Source organism: Vulpes lagopus, chromosome 1, assembly GCF_018345385.1.
Source record: "Vulpes lagopus strain Blue_001 chromosome 1, ASM1834538v1, whole genome shotgun sequence".
Classification (NCBI taxonomy): Eukaryota; Metazoa; Chordata; class Mammalia; order Carnivora; family Canidae; genus Vulpes; species Vulpes lagopus.
The window spans coordinates 27,560,529-27,584,975 of NC_054824.1; the positions used below are offsets into that span (position 1 = coordinate 27,560,529).

The 24,447-nt window shown below is 41.0% G+C and overlaps 1 long non-coding RNA gene across 36 annotated transcripts in view; it reads left to right on the plus strand.

Moving 5' to 3' along the window:
• The window catches only part of LOC121472214, a 322,481-nt gene that overhangs the window by 54,037 nt on the left and 243,997 nt on the right, over positions 1 to 24,447 (plus strand). Inside the window, exon 4 of one of the 36 annotated variants that reach the window (XR_005982844.1) lies at positions 10,169 to 10,216. The exons of the other annotated variants lie outside the window; for them this stretch is intronic. This is a non-coding gene — a long non-coding RNA (uncharacterized LOC121472214). The remainder of the gene's footprint in view (positions 1 to 10,168; positions 10,217 to 24,447) is intronic. 36 annotated transcript variants of the gene reach the window in all.

Consider the following 24,447-nt stretch of genomic DNA (forward strand, 5'->3'; position numbering starts at 1 on the left):
TCATAAAGACAACATAAACTTAGCAATTTTATCTTGCAAACATGAATATAATGAGTTATACCTACTTAGCTATATTAAAAGTAAGATTTTCATCTGTCTCTTATTGCCTGTGATCAGCATCATATTCTTATTTAATACATATTCAATAATATGTTTCTTTATCTTCTAACTTTATGGAGAAGTTTTCTAAGTTTGGAGGAGATTTTAATTTATATTTCCCCACCAACTTATGACAACTAACTTTCCCTTTCTTTCTTTCTTTCTTTCTTTCTTTCTTTCTTTCTTTCTTTCTTTCTTTTCTTTCTTTCTTTCTTCTTTCTTCTTTCTTTTGTTTTTTGTTTTTTTTTTGGTTTATCTGGGCTTTGTGTAACCTACTCCTTTTCATTTTGTTGAAGTGTATCCTTCAGTAGGTTTGATCAGTGAGAATCTCTGGAAAATTATGTCCTTGTCTTTTTATGTCTGAAAATGCTTTCATTTCCTCCAAATCTTGGAATGTAGTTAAGCTGGATATAGAATTCTAGACTGACAATTATTTTCCTTCATCATTTTCCAGGTATTCAGCCATTGTCTCTGGCACACCTGGTTAGTGAAGAGAATCATTTCGTCTGTCTATTGCTCCTTTTCAGGAAACCTATCTTTTCTCTCTTGTAGCTTCTAAGATTTTCTGTTTATTCTTGACGTTTGGGATAGATAAGCTTTTGTTTTATTTATTTTGTTCAGTTTTATGTATTTTCCTCTGACATCCCCTATTTTCAAATCTGGAAAATTCTTAAAGGTTTCTCTTTCCTAGTTTCTTTAGTCTTTCATTCTAAAGCATCTATTAAACATATGTAAGAGCTTTTCTGGACGCAGCTCAGGGTGTGATCCCGGAGTTCCGGGATCGGGTCCCACGTCGGGCTCCTTGCATGGAGCCTGCTTCTCCCTCTGCCTGTGTCTCTGCCTCTCTCTTTCTGTGACTCTCATGAATAAATAAATAAAATATTTTTAAAAACATATGTTAGAGCTTTTCAATCTAGGCATCATTATCCCTAACTTCTTTTTCATATTTTCTCTTTTTCTGTCTATGCTGTATTCTGAGTGATATACTCAGATCATGTTCCAATTCATGAATGATTTCTTCAGCTGGGTCTAGTCTATTGTTTTTTTTTTAAGAGTTTATTTATTCATGAGAGACACCCACACACACAGAAAGGTAGAGACACAGGCAGAGGGAGAAGCAGGCTCCATAAAGGCAGCCCGACCCGGGACTCGATCCCAGGTCTCCAGGATCACACCCTGGGCTGAAGGTAGCGCTAAACCGCTGAGCCACCTGGGCTGCCATAGTCTATTTAGTCTGTTTGTGGAGTCTTTTTATTTCCCCTACTACACCTTTTGGAAGTTTCTATTTGGTTCATTTTCAAGTCAGCCTATTCTTATTTATTTTGTATCTTTTGAAAAGTTTTATTACATTTCCTTCTTTCTCTTTGTGAAATAAAAATATTCACTTGAAAACTTACTTAAAAATACTATTGGGCAGCCTGGGTGGCTCAGCGGTTTAGGGCCGCCTTTGGCCCAGGGTATGATCCTGGAGACCCGGATCGAGTCCCACGTGGGGTTCCTTGCGTGGAGCCTGCTTCTCCCTCTGCCTGTGTCTCTGCCTCTCTCTCTCTCTCTCTGTGTCTCTCATGAATAAATAAATAAAATCTTTAAAAAAAATACTATTAAGCACAAATTCTCCTACTTTGGGATCTTTGGACTTTCCTTTTTTGCTTTGTATTTCTTCCTGTGTTTTATTTTATTTTTTAAGATTTTATTTATTCATGAGAGACACACACACACAGAGGCAGAGATACAGGCAGAGAGAGAAGCAGGCTCCCCACAGGGAGCCCAATGTGGGACTTGATCTCGGGACTCCAGGATCACCCCCCCACCCCCGGGGGCTGAAGGCAGGTGCTCAACTGCTGAGCCACCCAGGAGTCCCACATCCTGTGTTTTATAATTTATGTCTACAAGCTCATCTTAAGGAGGAGTTTTTAAAATTAATTAATTAATTAAGAGAGAGTGTTCAAGAGTGTAGGGAGGGGCAGAGGGAGAGAGAGAATCCTAAGGCCCAGTGTATAGCTTGACACGGAGCTTGATCTCATGACCCTGAGATCATAACCTGAGCCAAAATCTAGAGTTGGATGCTTACCTGACTGAGCCACCCAGGCATCCCAGGAGGAGTTATCTTTAATGGGAGTTCTGTCCATGGCCTGAGTTGCAGAAGTCTCTTAATGATAAGGTTCACCACTTCCCTTGCCCAAGTCATCCTGAGTCACTGCTTCCAAACTACCTTTGACACCACTTTCTTCCCTCTAGGTTCCCATATTGCATGAGTAATGGAAAAGTGGTTGGTTCTGCACTGGTGCATGGTACAGGCTCAAAATTCAGACCTGTGTGTGTGTGTGTGTGTGTGTGTGTATGTGTGTAGAGGCTGTCAGAATCTCTGTTGCTGAGAACCTGAGATAGTCAGTCTACATTTTCCTGCAACCTTCTACATGCTGAATAAGATTTTAGGCAATGTATATAATTTTTCAGCACATTTTTGAACAGTATGCTAAGCAGAAGGTGCATTCCTCCTCCTTGACGTATGTGGGGCTTAAGGCTTAAATTCTTTTCTCACAAAGGCATGAATACGTAAGCCTTTGAGTAGTTCTGTTTTTCCTAAGGAATGCATGGTTTTAAAAACTGCATATCTTTACGGTTATATGCTCCTTCGTTTCTGGCATGTGAGGATATCTGTTTTTTGTTTTTTTTTTTTTTGAGCTCAGCTATGTCTTTAACATGGAACAATATATATATATTTCAGTTGTATTTTGAATAAAAGTGGAGATTTCTGCATCTAGTCTACTTCCATCTTTTTTTTAAATTTTTATTTATTTATGATAGTCACAGAGAGAGAGAGAGAGAGAGAGAGAGAGAGAGGCAGAGACATAGGCAGAGGGAGAAGCAGGCTCCATGCACCAGGAGCCTGACGTGGGATTTGATCCAGGGTCTCCAGGATCGTGCCCTGGGCCAAAGGCAGGCGCCAAACTGCTGCGCCACCCAGGGATCCCTAGTCTACTTCCATCTTGATGAAGGGCCACAAGACTTTTGTTCATACTTTCCCTGAAATGTAAGTCTTGTTCCTTTCATATACTCATTCTCCATCCCCCAGTTACTTCCTCCTCTCCTTTTCTAAAAATTTTTTTATTGGAGTTCAATTTGCCAACATATAGCATAACACCCAGTGCTCATCCCATCAAGTCCCCCCCTCAGTGCCAGTTACCCAGTCACCCCCACCCCCGCCCACCTCCCTTTCCACCACCCCTAGTTCATTTCCCAGAGTTAGGAGTCTCTCATGTTCTGTCTCCCTCTCTGATATTTCTGATTCATTTTCTCTCCTTTCCCCTTTATTCCCTTTCACTATTTTTTATATTCCCCAAATGAATGAGACCATATAATGTTTGTCCTTCTCTGATTGACTTACTTCACTCAGCAAATACCCTCCAGTTCCATCCACGTTGAAGCAAATGGTGGGCATTTGTTGTTTCTAATGGCTGAGTAATATTCCATTGTATACATAAACCACATCTTCTTTATCCATTCATCTTTTGATGGACACCGAGGCTCCTTCCACAGTTTGGCTATTGTGGACATTGCTGCTATAAATATCGGGGTGCAGGTGTCCTGCCGTTTCTCTGCATCTGTATCTTTGGGGTAAATCACCAGCAGTGCAATTGCTGGGTCATAGGGCAGATCTATTTTTAACCCTTTGAGGAACCTCCACACAGTTTTCCAGAGTGGCTGTACCAGTTCACATTCCCACCAACAGTGCAGGAGGGTCTTTCTCCACATCCTCTCCAACATTTATTGTTTCCTGTCTTGCTAATTTTCCCCATTCTCACTGGTGTGAGTTGGTATCTCATTGTGGTTTTGATTTGTATTTCCCTGACGGCCAGTGATGCGGAGCATTTTCTCATGTGCTTTTTGGCCATGTCTATGTCTTCCTCAGTGAAATTTCTGTTCATGTCTTTTGCCCATTCCATGACTGGATTATTTGTTTCTTTGCTGTTGAGTTTAATAAGTTCTTTATAGATCTTGGATACTAGCCCTTTATCTGATAGGTCATTTATGAATATCTTCTCCCATTCTGTAGGTTGTCTTTTAGTTTTGTTGACTGTTTCTTTTGCTGTGCAGAAGCTTCTTATCTTGATGAAGTGTCAATAATTCATTTTTGCTTTTGTTTCTCTTGCCTTCATGGATGTATCTTGCAAGAAGTTACTGTGGCCAAGTTCAAAAATGGTGTTGCCTGTGTTCTCCTCTAGGATTTTGATGGGATCTTGTCTCACATTTAGATCTTTCATCCATTTTGAGTTTATCTTTGTGTATGGTGTAAGAGAATGGTCTAGTTTCATTCTCCTGCATGCGGATGTCCAATTTTCCCAGCACCATTTATTGAAGAGACTGTCTTTTTTCCAGTTGATAGTCTTTCTTGCTTTGTCTAATATTAGTTGACCATAAAGTTGAGGGTCCACTTCTGGGTTCTCTATTCTGTTCCATTGATCTATGTGTCTGTTTTTGCACCAGTACCACACTGTCTTGATGACCACAGCTTTGTAGTACAACCTGAAATCTGGCATTGTGATGCCCCCAGCTATGGTTTTCTTTTTTAATATTCCCCTGGCTATTTGGGGTCTTTTCTGATTCCACAGAAATCTTAAGATGATTTGTTCCAACTCTCTGAAGAAAGTCCATGGTATTTTGATAGGGATTGCATTAAATGTGTAAATTGCCCTGGGTAACATTGACATTTTCACAATATTAATTCTTCCAATCCATGAGCATGGAATATTTTTCCATCTCTTTGTGTCTTCCTCAATTTCTTTCAGAAGTGTTCTATAGTCTTTAGGGTATACCTTTAGGGTATACCTTTACCTCTTTGGTTAGGTATATTCCTAGGTATCTTATGCTTTTGGGTGCAATTGTAAATGGGATTGACTCCTTAATTTCTCTTTCTTCAGTCTCATTGTTAGTGTATAGAAATGCCACTGACTTCTGGGCATTGATTTTGTATTCTGCCACACTGCCGAATTGCTGTATGAGTTCTAGCAATCTTGGGGTGGAGTTTTTGGGTTTTCTATGTAGAGCATCATGCCATCGGCGAAGAGAGAGAGTTTGACTTCTTCTTTGCCAATTTGAATGCCTTTTATGTCTTTTTGTTGCCTGATTGCTGAGGCGAGGACTTCCAGAACTATGTTGAATAGCAGTGGTGAGAGTGGACATCCCTGTCTTGTTCCTGATCTTAGGGGAAAGGCTTCCAGTGTTTCACCATTGAGAATGATATTTGCTGTGGGCTTTTCGTAGATGGCTTTTAAGATGCTGAGGAATGTTCCCTCTATCCCTACACTCTGAAGAGTTTTGGTCAGGAATGGATGCTGTATTTTGTCAAATGCTTTCTCTGCATCTATGGAGAGGATCATATGGTTCTTGTTTTTTCTTTTGCTGATATGATCAATCACATTGATTGCTTTATGAGTGTTGAACCAGCCTTGCATCCCGGGGATAAATCCCACTTGGTCATGGTGAATAATCTTAATGTATTGTTGGATCCTACTGGCTAGTATCTTGTTGAGAATTTTTGCACCCATGTTCATCAGGGATATTGGTCTATAATTCCAATAGAGGAATAAAAGGATAAAAGTGTATCCCCTTTTTGGTGGGGTCTTTGTCTGGTTTTGGAATTAAGGTGATGCTGGCCTCATAGAACGAGTTTGGAAGTATTCCATCTCTATCTTTCTGAACAGCTTTAGTAGAATAGGTATGGTTTCTTCTTTAAACATTTGATAGAATTCCCCTGGGAAGCCATCTGGTCCTTGACTTTTGTGTCTTGGGAGGTTTTTGATGACTGCTTCAATTTCCTCCCTGGTTATTGGCCTGTTCAGGTTTTCTATTTTTTCCTGTTCCCGTTTTGGTAGTTTGTGGTTTTCCAGGAATGCGTCCATTTCTTCTAGATTGCTTAATTTATTGGTGTAAAGCTGTTCATAATAAGTTTTTAAGATCATTTGTATTTCCTTGGTATTGGTTGTCATCTCTCCTTTCTCATTCATGATTTTATTAATTTGAGTCATTTCTCTCTTCTTTTTAAGAAGGCTGGCTAATGGTTTATCTATCTTATTAATTCTTTCAAAGAACCAACTCCTGGTTTTGTTAATCTGTTCCACAGTTCTTCTGGTCTCTATTTCATTGAGTTCTGCTTGAATCTTTATTAACTTCTTCTGCTGGGTGTAGGATCTATTTGCTGTTTTTTCTCCAGCTTCTTTAGGTGCAAGGTTAGCTTTGTATTTGAGTTCTTTCCAGTTTTTGGATGGATGCTTTTATTGCAATGTATTTCCCCCTCAGGACTGCTTTTGCTGTATCCCAAAGATTTTGAACGGTTGTATCTTCTTTCTCATTAGTTTCCATGAATCTTTTTAATTCTTCTCTAATTTCCTGGTTGACCCTTTCATCTTTTAGCAGGATGGTCCTTAACCTCCACGTGTTTGAAATCCTTCCAAACTTCTTGTGATTTAGTTCTAATTTCAAAGCATTATGGTCTGAAAATATGCAGGGTACAATCCTAATCTTTTGGTATCGTTTAAGATCTGATTTGTGACCCAGTATGTGGTCTATTCTGGAGAAAGTTCCATGTGCACTTGAGAAGAACGTGTATTCAATTGCATTCAGATGCAAGGTTCTGTATGTATCTGTGAAATCCATCTGGTCCAGTGTATCATTTAAAGCTCTTGTTTCTTTGGTGATGTTGTGCTTAGAATATCTGTCAATTGTAGAAAGCTCTGTGTTCAAGTCACCAAGTATAAGTGTATTATTATCTAAGTATGTCTTAACTTTGGTTATTAATTGATTGATATACTTGGCAGCTCCCACAGTCGGGGCATAAATATTCATGATTGTTAGGTTATCTTGTTGGATAGATCCTTTAAGTATGATATAGTGTCCCTCTTCTCTTGCTACAGTCTTTGGGATAAACTTTAATTTATCTGAAATAAGGATGGCTACCCCTGCTTTCTTTTGAGGACCATTTGAATGGTAAATGGTTCTCCAACCTTTTATTTTCAGGCTGTAACTGTCCTTATGTCTACAATATGTCTCTTGTAGACAGCAAATAGATGGGTCTTGCTTTTATATCCAGTCTGAAACCCTGCGCCTTTTGATGGGGTCATTAAGACTATTCACGTTCAGAGTTACTATTGAAAGATATGAATTTAGTGTCATCATGATTCCTATTCAGGCCCTGTTTTTGTGGATTGTTTCCTTGGACTTCCTCTTTCCTTTACAGAGTCCCCCTTAATATTTCTTGCAGAGCTGGTTTGGTGGTCACATATTCTTTCAGTTTCTGCCTATCTTGGAAGCTCTTTATGTCTCCTTCTATTCTGATTGAGAGCCTTGCTGGATAAAGTATTCTTGGCTGCATGTTCTTCTCATTTAGGACCCTGTATATATCCTGCCAGCCCTTTCTGGCCTGCCAGGTCTCTGTGGAGAGGTCTGCTATTATCCTAATGCTTCTCTCCATAAAAGTTAGGGATTTCTTGTCTCTTGCTGCTTTAAGGATCTTCTCTTTATCTTTGGAATTTGCAAGTTTCACTATTAAATGTCGAGGTGTTGAACGGTTTTTATTGATTTTAGGGGGGAATCTCAGGATCTACTGGATCTGAATGCTTGTTTCCCTTCCCAAGTTAGGGAAGTTCTCAGCTATGATTTATTCAAATACACATTCTGGATCTCTGTCCCTTTTGGCGCCCTTGGGAACCGCGATTAAACATAGATTTTTCCTTCTGAGGTTGTCATTTATTTCCCTTAACCTATCCTCATGATCTTTTAATTGTTTTTCTCTTTTTTCCTCAGTTTCCTTCCTTGCCATCAACTTCTCTTCTATGTCACTCACTCGTTCTTCTACCTCATTAACCCTTGTTAGGACCTCCAGTTTGGATTGCATCTCATTTAATTGATTTTTAGTTTTGGCCTGATTAGATCTAAATTCTGCAGTCATGAAGTCTCTTGAATCCTTTATGCTTTTTTCTAGAGCCACGAGTAGCTTTATAATAGTGCTTCTGAATTGGCTTTCTGACATTGAATTGTAATCCAAATTTTGTAACTCTGTGGGAGAGAGCACTGTTTCTGATCCTTTCTTTTGAGGTGAGTTTTTCCTTCTAGCCATTTTGCTCAGTGCAGAGTGGCCAAAAACAAGTTATACTGGAAAAAGGAGAAAAAGAGAGAGAGAAAAAAAAGGGGGGGGGGGACACAAACAGAAAACAAAAAACAAGGGGGAGTATCCTCTGATTCTATATACTGTAAATCCCTCAACTTCCCCTGGAACTTTCCAGTGCTGCTTGGTCAATAACTTGCTTTTCCCCTGTCCTTCTAGGAACTTTCCAGTGCTGCTTGGTCAATAACTTGCTTTTCCCCTGTCCTTCTAGGTGGTCTTCTGGGGGAGGGGCTGCTGTGCTGATTCTCAGGTGTGTGCACCTGCTGCCCAGGCCCCTGCTAGGTGCACGGCTCAGTGGGAGCTGTTTATCCTGCGAGGCCCCTGCTCGATCTCAGGCGCAAGGTGACACCAGGAGGAACAATAGCATTGGGGGCGGCCAGCTCCCCAGCCCTGGGGTCAGCTCTCCCAGTAACTACCGCAGCTCCCAGTCCGCAGGGGCCTGTATGCTCCGGGGGCAGGGGCCACTGATCTGCACAGCTCGGGGTCGCCTGGGGGCAGGAGTGTCCCTGCTGTGCTGTGTCCTCCCGGCCTCCGCCTGTCCCGCGGGGGGCGCGGGATCCTGGGCTGTGTCCCCGGCGCCCTGGGCTCGAGCGGCTAGAATCGCGCTCCCAGGGCCGCGCAGCCCCCTCCGCCCGAGCCGCCTCCGAGCTGCTCCCAGGTCCAGCCGTGCGCGCTGCAGCCCTGTAGGGAGCTCAGCCGGGTGTGGCGCTCCCCCCCGGGGCGCAGGTCCTGTTAGTGCCCCTGGGAGCCCGAGGGCATCCCCGCCCTCCTGGGGTCCTGCGAGCGGCTTTCCCTCCGGGAAGGTTGGTGCAGCTCCTGCTCCTCCGGGCCTGGGCTTTCCCTGTCCTGGGGCTCTCGCCCTGGCCTTAGCCCAGCTCCTCGCGGCCTCCTCCCCCTTGGATGCTTTTTAAATTTCTTTATTATGTTTTTTTCCCCGTCTTCCTACCTTGATAGAAGCGCGAACTCTTCTCACTGCAGCATTCCAGCTGTTCTCTCTTTAAATCTCAGGCCGAATTTGTAGGTTTTCAGGATGATTTGAAAGTTATCTAGGTTAAGTCTGTGGGGCCAGGTGACTTGGGGACCCTACTCCTCCTCCAGCTTGCCCCGCCTCCCCCACAGCCTTTCTAAAAGCAGGCCTAGTTCCTGGTGGAATTCATGAGTTGTATTTGGACTCAGGGCTGCACAAAAGCAGCTCCTGAGTTGAAGAACATGTATTAAATTAAGTCATGAAAAGTCATTTAGCCTTGTAGCGAGGAAAGATGCTACAACAGCCTCCCGGAATATACTGAAGAGCCTAATCAAGTCGAGTACAGTGCTCCAATTAAGCAACTGTTGCTGAGGTAATCATGTGGGGTGCTCCTTCAGGACTGCTCTTCTCACCTTCTTCACCAAAGTCTCCTCTCAACTTCTCTGACTGCAATTTTTTAAGTTTTGATCAAATAGCTATTGAGAACACAACTTCAACTTAGTGTATGGAAAGAGCTCCCTCCTGTCGTCAGAGTTATAAGAGAGCCTGGAGACAACCCACAAGTATAAGTAAAATGGAAAGATACCATATGTGGATGACAAACAACAGGGAGACAATACAGGAGAAGCAGCAAAGCTGCTCATGGTTAAGAACTGAGTGTTTTAGATGGTGTGGACAGGGAGTTTCGGATATTACCTTCTTTGGGAGTCATGAAGTCCTTCCCTCTTGAAATGAGAGACCATCTTCTTTTCCAGGTTTTATAGCACTAAGTTTATTGCCCTTTCCTAACAGAATGTTTTTTCCATTCCTTTGAATTCTCCACTGAGAGATTAAATGAGATAATATCTAAAAAAGTACATGACCTAATGTTTGGCACATAGTTTCCTTAATACATATTGTTGATGCCTCTGATACCTTCTTTCTCCATATTTTTTCAGAAGTGGTCACTACAACTGGTAGCTGATAGCAGGGCTTTTCCTCGCTAGGTGAGTTGAATTCAGAGTCTGGAAACCCAGAAAGGAGAGGAGAAAGGTGGGGCTGAGGGGAAAGTCTGGGAACACTGTGAGTTTAGCGTGCAAATAACTAACTGGCAAACTTCAGTAAACTCATATCAACTTAAGGCCCAGTTGCAGAGGATTGTGGCTTGGGTTGAAGGGCTGTGAATTAAGCTAATGGATAGATTACATGGGAAGCAGGCCAGAATGCTTCCAGACTACAGTCTTGTGGCTGAGATTTGAGGCAATTAAAACAAATCCTTATCTTTGAGCAAGTCTGTTGACTTAGTATGTAAATTAGGGATTGGAGGCTTAAATGGAGAGAGTTTGCTTACTAGTATTTCAAAATCAAGTAAAAAAATACTGATGATGTTGCTCTTTCAATTTTTCCTTTGATGTCTGTTCTTACTTGCGTTTAAAATATTTTTAGGGGCATCTGGGTGGTGTAGTCAGTTAAGTGTCTGACTCTTGGTTTCAGCTCAGGTTGTGATCACAAGTTCCTGAGATTGTGAGATGGAGCCCCCTATTAGTGAGCTCCATGCTCAAGGGGAGTCTGCTTCTCTTCCTCTCCTCTGCCCTTCACCCCGCTCTTGTGCTCTCTCTCTCTCTAAAAAAAAAATGGGGGAGAGTGGTGCTGAAAATGGGTGAGAGATGACTTAGACTGTAATTGTTTTGCAGGGATGCCAGACGCTGTCCAGTTAGCTCTTAATTAAGGAGGTATTTGAGGTCAAATGAAGGACTCATTAGTCATTTCAATCAAAGAAAGGGATTTATATGTTTAGGGAATTACTTCTAGAATCAGCAGTTTTCCTTGATTTTAGAACGATGCTTTTTGCCTTGTGATTCAGACACAAAGATTCGAATCACTCTGGGTAGGAGTTTATGCTAGCAGACCCTTGAAGGCTGAGTGACCTCTTCCCTCTTGAACAGCCCCTGCTGCAGGGCCATAAACTTGTCTGAGTCACCTGCTTGAGGACTCATCTGTTCTCTTACTTTTCTTTCACTTGGAACAATTTTCCAGCTTTTTTTTTTTTTTTTTTTTTTTTTTGTCTTTCACAGCATTAACATGTTTGAAGAGCTCAGATCTTCACCTCTACCCTCATTCATATCTAGAAACTTACCTAATAGTCACTATCAGGTGATTGACAGTCTTTGTCAATCTTTAGTGACAGGAAACTTAAAATGGCTCTGGAGCCAAACTGTGAAGTTCTAATCCTCCCTCCATCTCACAGCCTCAGGCAACCAAAGTACTCATTACTAGCATTAGAAAAATCTAGCATTGATTCATTTCTATTGTCTAATGTGGACTGTATTTCTGTACTCAGATTTCTCCAATTTTCCCAACAATGTTTTCTATAGCTGCTTTTTGTCAAACCAGGATTTGATAAATATTTTGTCTTGTATTTCCTTTAATGTAGTCTGTAGTTAATCTATTTCATGTAATTTCCTTTACTCCAGAATAATTTCTCTGCTTATTTTCTTTTTTGTTTTCCCACATTGACATTTTTAAAGAGCCCAGACAGGAGGTTTTGCAGAACATCCCTCAATTTGGTTGTGCGTGAACATGACTATTTAATTTTTTGACAGCTCTGGATTTTGAGAAGTCCTTCCTGAGCTAACATTTTATTGTCATTTCTACCCACTGATACTGGTTTTAACTCCTCAAAGAAAATAAAAGTAATTTGCATGGTAATTATTTGTTGAAAAACAAGGAATTAAATGTTAATGAGCTTTTAGTTAAAATATCCAGGTATTGAGTAATAGACTTTTAGTGCCTAGGAACACGGGACATGGTGCTCATATGAACCAGAGTCCTCTCTGTTTAGGTGTCTGGTCCAGGAAGCCATGTCATTAGGAGGTAGCAGTCACATTCATAATGGAGGGAAACAGAAAGCAATATTAAACTAAAAAGGTTGTAACACTTGACATCTGTTGTAATTTCTTTCTAGTTAAGACATGGGGGAGCTTTGCTTGGAAAAGGGGAAGAGATGTACATGCTGCAGAAGTGAGATGAACACAGTTTGTAACTCTAGCGGCTACTTATAGTGCCAGGAAGATGCTTTGAAAAAGTTTCAGGCTTTTCAGTTTGTTTGCTAAAGACAAAATCATGCTACCTATGTTTGATCTTATTGGAATCAAATATTATGCTTTCATATTTACATTTCTAGTGCACATTATTGGCAAACAATCAGCTTAGTAATTCATACTAATAGAAATATACTCGAAGATCTGAAAGTCTGAATGAATGTTCTTGATAAAAACAAATAGTCCAAAAAAAAAAAAAAACTCAAAAAACCCCAAAAACCAAATAGTCCGTGAATTTGGCAGTGTCCCTCAGGAGCTGGGAATGAATCAAATTAATGCACGGTTACTGAAGCCTCTGAGGGAAGCCCTCGGGGAATCCAATCTAAAAGTTGAAATAAGACTTAATCACCCAGGATGAAATGAAAGGCGAATAAAGGCAAAAGACACAAATACCTGCTTGGTGGAAAAGGTGTCACAAAGCAGAAAGCGGGGTGGGGGGGTGGGGGGGTGGATTCCAAGTGAACTATAAAGATCATGGATGTCAGAGAGTGGCAGAGAGGGGACCAGTGCTGTGGAAGTCCAGCTCTGCCTTTAACTTTGAAAAAGCTCATTGAATCTCTTTCCACATTGATTAAAATAAGAGCATTGGAGTCAATGACTTTTAACATCCATTCCCACATCAATGCTTTTTAATTCCATGACTCTCCAAGGAGGCTATATGATGGAGGTATTTGTTGTGGGTAAGATTTGGTTGGGGTTGGGGAGACTTGCAATAGGTGAAAATAATCGACCGCCCACTCTTTAAATAAATGACATTAGTGGCACAATCTCTACCATTATCATCACTGATTGATTGTCTATGAGGTGTCTTGAGAATAAGAAATGTTTTAATTTATATCCTATATGGCTGCAGGGAAAAGATTGATTTAAATCAGTGTTAGGACTTTCCTTCTGTTCTGCCATGGGACATTTCTAGATTCTACTCATCAGCACTTTAAGTTTGCACAAATCATCAAAAAAAAATTGCACAAACCGTGTCTTCCCAAATCATAAACGATATGTCTGACATGGTTCTCACCCAAATCCCTTTGCTGGCAGTAGTCCTATCTGGATTAACTGAATTTCCATTCCCCTGGTAGTTCAACACTGGGTAACTAGTTAATAAAATTAACTGAATAGGGGTCCCAGGGTGGCTAAGTCAGTTAAGTGTCTGATACTTGATCTCAGGTCAGGGCTTGATCTCAGGGTCATGAGTTTGAACCCTGCCTGGCATGGAGCCTACTTAAAACAAAAACAAAAACAAAACATTTTAATTAACCAAATAGCCACCAAACAGTTTTGCCACATTCAAGATTTACCTCTCTTTGGTTAGCTCTGCTGCCAAAAACACTGACCCCTTTAATAATATCTTTTGCCCATAGTGGTTCAACAGCTCCTCTCCCACTACTACTGTGACTGTCACTCATTTTTGGTCAAACTCTATTGATAGAATCTGTTGAAAGCTATGAAATCTCACTATGGGGGGGGGGCGGAGCACATACATGTGCTTACTATAATGATTTGTATAAAATTTCAGGGACTTTTTATAAAGGCTTATTTTAAATTGCTCATGAAATGATTTTTTTTTGTTAAGTCCACATAAAAAAAGGACTCGAAGTGCTTTATTATATGATTCAATTCACTAATTTCCTCCAAACTTCAGAATGGTATAGTCTTAGGGATGTGGTTGTGTCACCAGGATTTCTGTCAGGCTGATTTCCAAGTTTTCACTTAGAACATACACATTAAAAAAAAAAAAAGAACATACACATTAAAGTCCTTTTGCAAATCCAGCTGCAGGAATATAAGACCCATTTATCTAAACCAGGCTATGTCTTCTATTCTGTATTGGACACTCTTTCTGTCACTTGTTTGTCTTTTGTTGCTGTAACATTTGTAATTCCTCCTTTGTTTGCATAGATTCACCTGTCAGGTGCATTTTATTTATTTTTTATTTTTTATTTTTTTTTGAATACCTATCAATATACTACCTTATTTACAGTGCTTTATTCAATATAAAACAACAGAAGAATCTGAATCACTCCTGGAATTAGCCGTAATGTGATTTGGCAAATCCTGCTGATAGGTCCAAAGGAAATCCCCACAGCATGTCTAAACTTCAGACCCTTGCATCAGTCAGACCCTTACTTTAGGGGACAGACTTGGGGCTACAAGCTATGCCTTGCCCTCCATCCCGTGCAGGCCACATGACCCAGCGGCAGACTTTGTGTCTCTACTTCCCTGGCTGGTCCCTCTTTCAGTTTGCCAATAGCTTAGCAACTCATTCAAATGGACATCCCTCTAACTGCCACCTCATGAGTCTCAAAAGAAGTGTCAGGTGCATTTTAATTATAGGGTAGGGGCCTATGATCTTTGCTCCTTCCACAGAGGAGAGGCTACCTCCAGCCCCTTCTCTGGGATGTGGCAAGTCAGTGAGGCTGCCAAGTGGTTAGTCACAAAGATCATTTTGTTGGTTCCTTTCTTTAGGGACAATAGATAATAAGAACCTCCTTATTCATTTTGAATCTTTCATACAGTTCTCTAACTACCCTACCACCCCTAGTTACCATTTTCTCTCACTTAAATGAATGGCACTGGAGGTAATCCTCTGTTTGTCTTCCAGGTTAGCCAAAAGCAAAGTCTGGGCTTCATGCTGTCTGTGCTGTGTCCAGGAGAAACTGTTCTCCTAAGACGGACCCTGAGCAGCCAAACTGACTCAGTTCAGGAGTTCTGAGTTTCCTGCATCCAAAGCCCATTTTATTTGAGTGAATGCTTTGGGAAGGGGTTTCCCTCCCTTTTTCTTGTTTTGCTGTAGGCTGTCATCACTTTCTGCCTATTTAGACAGATTCCCTCAGGCAGTTTGGCATTATTCAATATCTTCCTCTTCTGAGGTTCAACTGTACATTTTTCTATAGCCTTTAGCCACTAAAAAGGTGGAGCTAACTTCTATGAAACTTCATCTGAGAATCCGTTCTTATTGGTCAATGACAATTTTAGACTCGAGAGTTTGGGTGTCTGTTGACATGTAGTAGGACTTTATCCAAAGTTGCAAGCTCAAAGAGTAGGAATCGCAGAATCTGAGAGCCCCAGGAATGGAGGGACCTAAAACAGTACTGGGTCTAAGTTCTTTTTATGTTACAGATAAATGATTTGGAACCTAGAGCTGTTAAAATAATATAGCTAAGATTCGAAATGGAAAGCAGTTTCCAAAAATGATATGGTTTTCATCAGTATTTTATTTTTTAGCTCAAAATGAAAACAGTGAATCTTGCAGAAAAATAGCCACATTCAACAGTTGTTTTACAGGAATGATAAGTTTGGGAATTAAAAAACTTTAAGATGTATTTACTGTGACATCAGGTATCAAATGGAAACTCCCCAAAAAGTCACAGAAGTTGCTAAATGATTTATGATGTTTTACAGTGGATACCCCTTGCTTCACCACCCTTGAGTCTAGGAAGATGAGGGGGCAGTCAAGGACAGGGTCATATTCACAGGGCATCAGAAATTCCTGAAGCCCCCACCCACAGGAAACTGTGGGGTCACAGTCCATCTCTGGTTCTCCAGCAGGTGTCAGTGATGGCCTCATTCTGGGCAGCAAACTATTGTTTTACTGCCCCAGCATTAACTGTTGAACACTGTGGCCCCAAAAGTCTGTTGCTACTACCTCTGCTTGTGTTACTGTGTTCAGCATTTCCTTCATAAAAGCAGAACTTGACACTTTTTTTTTTTTAAACTTGCCAATTTTTGGTGGCTCCATATAAAGATACCTTGGTACTTCTTTTAGTTTTCTGTCTTAGGATTTTGATAATATCTGAACATTTTTGAATGGCATTGCTTAGGGTAACCTCAAAATACTACCCCACCAGGCACCAGCAGTGTCCAGGTTCCCCATACCAGGGAATTTTTTCCTTGAAGTCAATGACTCACTTCATGGTCTTGCCACCAATCTGCTTTTTCCATACACCCTATCCTGAAAGGGGGGCATGTTTGGAAGCTTGACCAAGACCCTTGGTAACCTCTTTTTTAGGCTTCTCTGGCCTCATATTCCAAAGCAACTTTACACACTTACACCTACCCTTTGCTCCAGCTTCAGTCAATCCTTCTTATTTATGGATTCCATATTTATAAATTTGCCTACTCTATGAAATTCTGGTAACCCAAATCATACTTGGGGCACTTTGGTCACTTTGGTGGTTGTTGTGAGCATTTGCAGGCATGGAGTGGTGAAAAATTTCTCCCCAAGTGCACATTCCCAGCTGAGGTCAAACAGGGTGATACTCTGCTTTCTTGTTTCAGCTGTCATTCTGTGAATAAGGGTCTTTCTTATTGTTTATTTGGTGCCATGTTTTCCATATTTTTGTACATTTTGTTGGTAATTGCACTGTTTAAAATGGCTCCCAAGCACAATGCTCAAGTGCATTATGAAAAGTTCCTTATGAAGAAAATATATGTGTTTATAATTAAACAGAAACACAGGTAAAAGATGGTCAAGTATTGACCAATTGATGAACGTCTTGTGACTAGAGGCTTATAGGAACCTAACCCTGTATTTTCCCCTAGGAACGATGGTTCAGTATTTGCTAATTTGGTGTTTGCAAAGACATCATAGAATGGAACTAATGAACATGACTGCAGGTGCAGTACAGCAGACCCCCTTATTTGTGGTTTTGCTCTCCAAGAATTCAGCTTATCCATGCTAACTGCAGTTTGGAAATAGGTGATTCTCCTGACATGTCTTTGAAAGATCAGTAGTGGCCTAAACCTAGGTCACAAGGTCACAATGCCTGCATCACTCACCTCACTTCATCTCATCACATGGGCATTTTATCATCTCCATCCTCACAAGAGGAAGAAAGATGAGAACAGTTTAACAAGGTATTTGAGAGAGAGAGAGAGAGAGAGAGAGAGAGACTGCATTCACACTTCTATCATAGTATATTGTTATAATTGTTCTATTTTATATTAGTTGTTATTGAGCTCTATCATAGGTGTGTATGTACAGGAAAGAAACCCAGTATACATACAGTTTGTGGAGGCTGAGAAAATTAAGGCCATTCCGCTTTAAGTTCAGCGTTAGCACAGGTACAGCCATCCCAGGCCCCGGTGAATAAGAGCTGAACTTTACCTTACTTCAGTTACAGGAAGAAAACAGCTTACAGCTTAACGTCCTAGAAAGCCCCATATTACAATAAAAACAGAGCCCAAGCCAAGGGCAGGAAGCCCCTATTAGAATAAGAACAGAGCTCAATGCCCTTGAAGGCCCCATATCAAAATGTAAACAGAACTTGAGGAATTGCTCCACCCCTTCTGGAGATCCCCTAGACCAGCCCTTAAAAACTAAGCTGAAACCCACCTTGGGGGTCCAAGTCCCTGCTCTGCTGTGTCGGGTATACTTGGACCCAAGCTTGAGCTTGTAAATAAACCCTCCTGTGTTTGCATCGGTGTCGGCTCCTTGGTGGTTTCTCGGATTCGTGATCTTGGGCACAACACAGTTCAGTACCACCTGTGATTTCAGTCATCTCCTGGGGGTCTTGGAACATATCCCACATGGGTAAGGGTGACTACTGTACTTGCAATTCTCTTAATACTGTAAGCATTTTACTACTCCAACTAGGGGCACCTGGGTGGCTCAGTGGTTGAGCAACTGCCTTTGACTCAGGTCGTGATCCTGGGGTCCTGGGATCGAGTCCTGCATCGGGCTCCCCACAGGGAGCTTACTTCTTCCTCTGTCTATGTCTCTGCCTCTCATAAATAAGTAAATAAATAAATAAATAAATAAATAAATACTCCAACTATTATCTGTGCCTGAGGATATCCTCTTTCATCTGTGTGTCTGGCAGCTTTTCTTCAGCTCTTCAATCTGCCAGCCCCTTTTCATCTTTCAAGGCATAATTAATTGATTCATTTGTTTTTGCTTAGTGTGTGCTTTTACTTAGTGTGTGCCTTACCCACAACCCATTGTGTATGTTCACATAAACTTTGCAACTGAATCTGAAGGATAATTTTTTTTTTTAAAGATTTTATTTATTCATGAGAGACACACAGAGAGAGAGAGAGAGAGAGAGAGAGAGGCAGAGACACAGGCAGAGGGAGAAGCAGGCTCCACGCAGGGAACCCGACATGAGACTCGATTCTGGGTCTCCAGGATCATGCCCTGGGCTGAAGGCAGAGCTAAACTGCTGAACTATCCAGGCTGTCCTCTGAAGGATAATTTCAAGGGGAAGCAAAATCTCAGACATGCAGGTAGAGCTAATGTGGAATGGAGGGTCAATCCTACAGCTTTGCTTTGGTCATGAGATAGGTCTCATGGGGAGGAGAGAGACAGGTTGATAAGGTAGGCTTCTTGTCTTTCTCCTTATTGGATAAATTTCTACACACTTTCACAGTTTCTTCTCTCTCTTTAGAAGTGGCTTTTATTTGGAGAAATTTGAATGATTTATGATGGAAAATGCTTGAGGACAAAATATATAACTATATATAATATATAATGTATATATAACCTAACACATTATATATAAAACATATAATATATAGTATATATTTATTAATATATTTAATATTAATATATATTATAAATATAATATACTATATATAGTATATATGTGTGTGTATATATATGTGTGTGTGTATATATATATATATGTATACTCAAATAATATAAATATAATAAAATATACTCAAATAACTGGTTGAAAGTTTCCAGGGGAGAAAAAGAGATAGGGAAGGCTTGAGAACACAAAAATAAGTGGGTTCATAGAAGAAGTGGCCCTATGTCCCACCGTCCTGCCTGAGTCCCAAGAAGCAACACAGCCCTCAGTTTGGAGCTGAAGGATTCAATAACATGGTTGGGGCTGAACCCTGTTCTCCTACTAGAGCCTGTAGAAGTAGCAGGACTTCAGAGTAGAAGTGACCACAGTGAGGGGCCCTTGCATCCTCACAGAATCACCTGCACCGCACTGTGAAATGTAACTGCAGAATGATTTCCTTAGCTAGAAAAGCAGAGCAAGGCATGCATCATCCCAGAAGGGACCATGAAGCTGAGAATGAAGGATGTGTTTTTGACAAACAGGTGGTTGATGGGATCTGATCTTAATTATTGCTGATGTGTTCAGATGCCCCATTGGTCAAACTGTTCCTTTCCTTTGAAAGGTGTCTCCCCTCTCCCTCAACTTAGGCACCAGCCCTGGAGAACTGCAAATTCATGGATACCCTTTCTACCACCCCAGTAGAATGACATAGAAAAATAACAAAAGCTCTAGCACATTTCTTACACATGGAGTCACTGAGATTTTTATCTACTAGGAGATTTTAAAACAATCAAAATAATCATGCAGCAGAAATGTGTTTACAGATATACAGTAAAATGTCATAGTAAGCCAGGACACTCAGAAAATACTTGCAGGTTAAATGTACTGAGATGCTTAAGTGGACATGCAAATCCATGGCTTATTTGGCACAGATCTTTTTATTATTTCACAAAAACTTTCATTCATGCTTTTATACAGACACTCCATATTCTGGGCCAGCATGTCCAGCCCCATCTTATGCCCCCTCCTGACATCTGGCCTAATGCCTGACATCCCATAGGTAGTCAATAAATAGTTCTCAAACCAAGGGATGGATACAAAGAACACACACTTGTTCGTGATATCCTGGAAAACTATCATAGAGGACACCCTTGGGGCCTAAGCCGTACTATAATTGGGAGACACTGTTAGTTGTTTACACAATATCTACCCCTCCTTCATGAGGCTGGTGTGCTTATCCCTAGGTGACCTCCATTACTGGCTAATCCAATCAGGAAATGCTGTTTTCCTGCTTTCTCAGTGTTTCTTACAGCTCTGGTGGGCCTATGAGCCAGTGCTGGTTATTCCCAGATACCAATAGGCAAGGGTTTACATACAGAGTATCTTCTGGGAAGTCTTGTACTTTACTGATAAAAGGGACAGACGTATTGGGTGCAACAGCCGTTCCCATTTCTTTCTGACTTAAATGCATTAGCAGTCTTTTCACAACCAAGAGAGGAAGTTCAATAGGGTTGTCGAATACTGGCTTTGATGATATTGAACTGTGGAGCCAATGCCAGAGCTGTCTACTTCTAGACTGTCATGTGAGTAAATAAACCCTGGTTGCTTAGGCCACTGTTAGGTATCCTGTTCCTTGTGGCCAAAATATTCCTAAATGATACACTGGTACAGATGAAAGAAGCTAAATATAAGACAAAGCAACTCAATGCAGCTTTACGTGGTGGGTCATGCTTTCCCCGTTTTTCCCTCAGGAGAGTTTTTGAGTATTGAGCTTTCAGAAGGAAGAAGAGCGTGGAGTGGAGGGAAGATAATAGGAGAGGATAGCTGGTCCTGAAGTCACAAAGGGAGCCCAATGTCTCAATCTCCTACTTTAACACTGTGAGGCCAGGGGCAATGAAACACTGCCCTCAGGTCCCACTGTCCCACAGTCTGTTTTTGTAAATAGCACAACCTTAGCACTGCGGGAAGCCAGGAGTTGACAAGTGCTTTAGAGGATTGATTCCTGAAAGCTCTTGGCCACATGTGCTTCTTTCAATTTAAATTAATTGCAAATAAAATAAAGTAATTCTGTTCTTCGGTTGCTGTCCAATATGGTAGCCACGAGTCACACTCTTCCACGCGCTTAGTAGCTGCATTTGGCTAGTGGTTTATGTCAGCATAGAAAACAGAACATTTTCATCATAGAAAGCTTTATTGGACAGCATTACTTTGTAAGAGAGGCTGGCAAACATTTTTTTGTAAAAGACCAGGTAGTATATATTTTAGGCTTTGCAGACCAAGAAGCCAAACTGAAGATATCCTGTGTCTCTATGGCAGCTCCTCAATGACTCAAAAGCAGCCACAGGTGCTGTACACAAAGGGCGTGGCTCTGTTCCAAAAAAACTATTTGAAAATTAGGCTCTGAACCTATTTGCTGACCTCTGTTTTAAAGGGTTAACTACTTCGATGTTGGCTTTCTTTGTGACTTCAGCATTAACTGTCCTAATTTGATTACTCCTTCTATCCCAACTGAATAGTCAATAGCATGTACCTTTGATATTCTAAAAAAGTTCACACAGAACATTATCAACATAGCTTGGAATAAATGTAAAGAATTAGGACTTCAATTTTGTTTTTTTGGGGTGAAACATAGCCCTGCTTTAGCACAATTTTGTAATTTTACATTTCCAAATTCTTCATCTCTGGTTCTCTCCTCAAGCATTAATATCTTGATAATGAACCAAGTGCCCAGTTAAGCATGTTGAGGGCTTAAAGCCAGCACAAGGGATCATAGAAAATTCAATAAGAAGTACAAATAACATCTTGATTTAGGCCAATCTGATTTCTTGTGTCTGCCGAATCAATCGTGTGGGGCTGCGGACAAACTTCCCAGAGTGCAGAACTGGAAGGTCGAAGTAGTAAATATTAACTAGCTTTCTGACCTCGGGCAAATAAGTCACATGATCAGGCTTGTGTTTTCCAGGTTTACCTTCTGGCACTTAAAGGTTCTGTTTGAGGTCTGTGCCTAATTATCCAAATTACCCAAAGCAGCCACCCCGGCAGGAGCACTCTTTTTCTTAGAGTATATCGCCCTCTTCTGGATTCCTTCTGTATCTGCACTGAGCGCCTACCTGGCTTTGCTTCATTTAATTTAGCACAGCCACTAGCTTAGGCCAAGCTCCTCTCTGTATTATCATGTCATGAGGTGGGGTATTTCATTCATGAACAATGAGACACAAGTGTAGAGGGGGGATTAAAAAGTCTCGTCACTTCTGTTAATTGAGTTAAAATAAAAAAGTCAAACTATACCACAGAATTATAGTTACAAAGGACCTTAAATACATGCTCCAAATTTCAAATACCATCTACTGTTTTCAAATATATAATTACATTGTGAGAATATAAAAACACAGGCAGGAATGACATAAGCCAATTTCAGGATTGAGGTTGCTTTTGGGGAGGAGGGAGGGAGGTAAATCCGGAAGGGGGACTTTGTATCTCTAAAGTTTTATCTACTAAAAAGATGGATCTGAGGACAATATGGTTAAATATTTATGTAACAACTAGGCTTGGTGGGTTAGATACCACAACATGATTTTATGTGTTCACGCCACATTTTTTTTAATGTGTGCGTATGGAAATCTCTCTTCCCTACTCTTGGATGATATTTTAGGCAGATCCAGAGCTTTTGGGTCATTTTTAAGTTTTAATTCATTGTCTGCTTTAAAAGTCTTTAAAAAGCCCAGTCTAAACAAAAGCTTTAATCTCTCCTTTAAGCATCCTTCACTGTGCTTGGTCCCTGGATTTACAGACTCAGAAACCTGTGGTGTCAGGCTCTTCTTTTCCTCGTTCTGTGCTGTCCCTTGATCACAGAGGGCACGTACACACACACACACACACACACACACACACACACACACACACACCAGCAGCAGGAATCATTGACAGGGAGGAGATATCAGGGCAGAAAGATCTGACTGGAATGGCTCAGTTTACAGTTTGTGTTGGTGCCTTCTGGTTATGGCAAATGCCTATATAATTTTGGGGCACAACTGGGGCTATTTGGAGATGTCTCCATGAGAGAACTTCCCACTGTATCTTTGTCTGGCACCACTTTCTGCTTATGATTCTGGTGGTATACCCCACACAGAGGCTTGCTGTTGGGGTCACCTCACCCAGGCAGGTAGACCAGGATGGGGTTGTTTCCAGATGCCACAAGGCTTGCTGTCTAAGGTCCTTCTTCTGGCTATAGAGGACATATCTCCCTCTTGTCAGCTCTCAACTCTCTCATGGAGGTTCCCTCTCCTCCCTTAGACATCAGGGACAGCACAGCCACCCTCTTACTGTTACCAGTGTCTGTGTCCTCTAGACTCCAGGAGCTCACGGCAAACTTTCTGTAGAAGCTGAACCTACGTGCCTTTGGAGTAAGTGAGTTGGGGAGAGCTGGCACCCATGGAGAGAGTCGAAAGCTCTGACCTTTGAGCACTCTTTCCAATCTCTGCCAATCTTAAGGACTCTTTGCCCTCTCTTTAATACCTTAGCTAAGTGTCTGAACCCTTGGAAAAACCTGATTCCAAATGGCAGATCTTTGTCTAGAATCTTGTATCCATAATTGCCAGCCGTAGGTATGGGTGTCTTTGCTCCTCATGGCCCGTTTTACCCCTGGGTCTCCTTCATTGTGTAGGCCTTTTTTGATGAAGCTCATTCAAAGGTCTATCAATACATTTGTGAAGCTTGTGTTTTTAAGTACGTGATAATTATTATATTACTTTTAATTTTCACTTTTTAGAAATATGTCTTAATATAATTTAAAAAATTATTCTACTCGAACACTGTACTCTACAAGTGAGGAGACTAAAATCCACATAAAGTCATCTGTCCCAAATCACACATTCAGAATCCACAGACCCAGATGCCCAGCCTTTATGACCTTGAAGTCGGTTATGTTATTTACCCAAAGTGTAGTGCTCTTTTGGAATTTATGTGACTGTGAGGTTAAAAATATTCTAAACTTAGGGATGCCTGGGTGGCTCAGTTAGATAAGCGGCCAACTCTTGATTTCAGCTCAGGTCAGCATCACAGGGTCCTGGAATCCAGCCCTGGGTCTGGCTCCACACTCATCCAGGAGTCTGCTTCTCTCTCTCTACCCTCCCTCCACTTTCTGTCTCTTTTTCTCAAATAAATCTTAAAAAAAAAATCTAATCTTAGTTAACAACAAAGGGTTTAGCTATCAAAGTATGCTCAGAGGACAAGTTGGAGGTAACATTCTGAAATTTGAGAGAATTGGGATCTTAATCATCTTGCAAGGAATACAGTATACTCACAGATAAATCCAAGTTCCGAGTCCACATACACACACACTAACTTGTTGAAACTGAAGACATATTGTTCCAATTAGTTGATGATTTTGGTAATTAACAGTTAAGGCTATTCTCAGTTTATAAAAAGTAAACATGTGTAAGTCATGGTCCAATGACGAGCTCATTAACAAATTTATTATGTCATTGAAAATTTAAACAACCATCTTCTGTCTTCCTGGGATTGTTTTCACAAGTGTCTCCATCCATTTGTCCATCCATCTATCCAAAAAGCATTTATTTAGAATGTCTATCTTCCTCCTGTCTCCAGCCTTGACAACCTTTTTTTTTT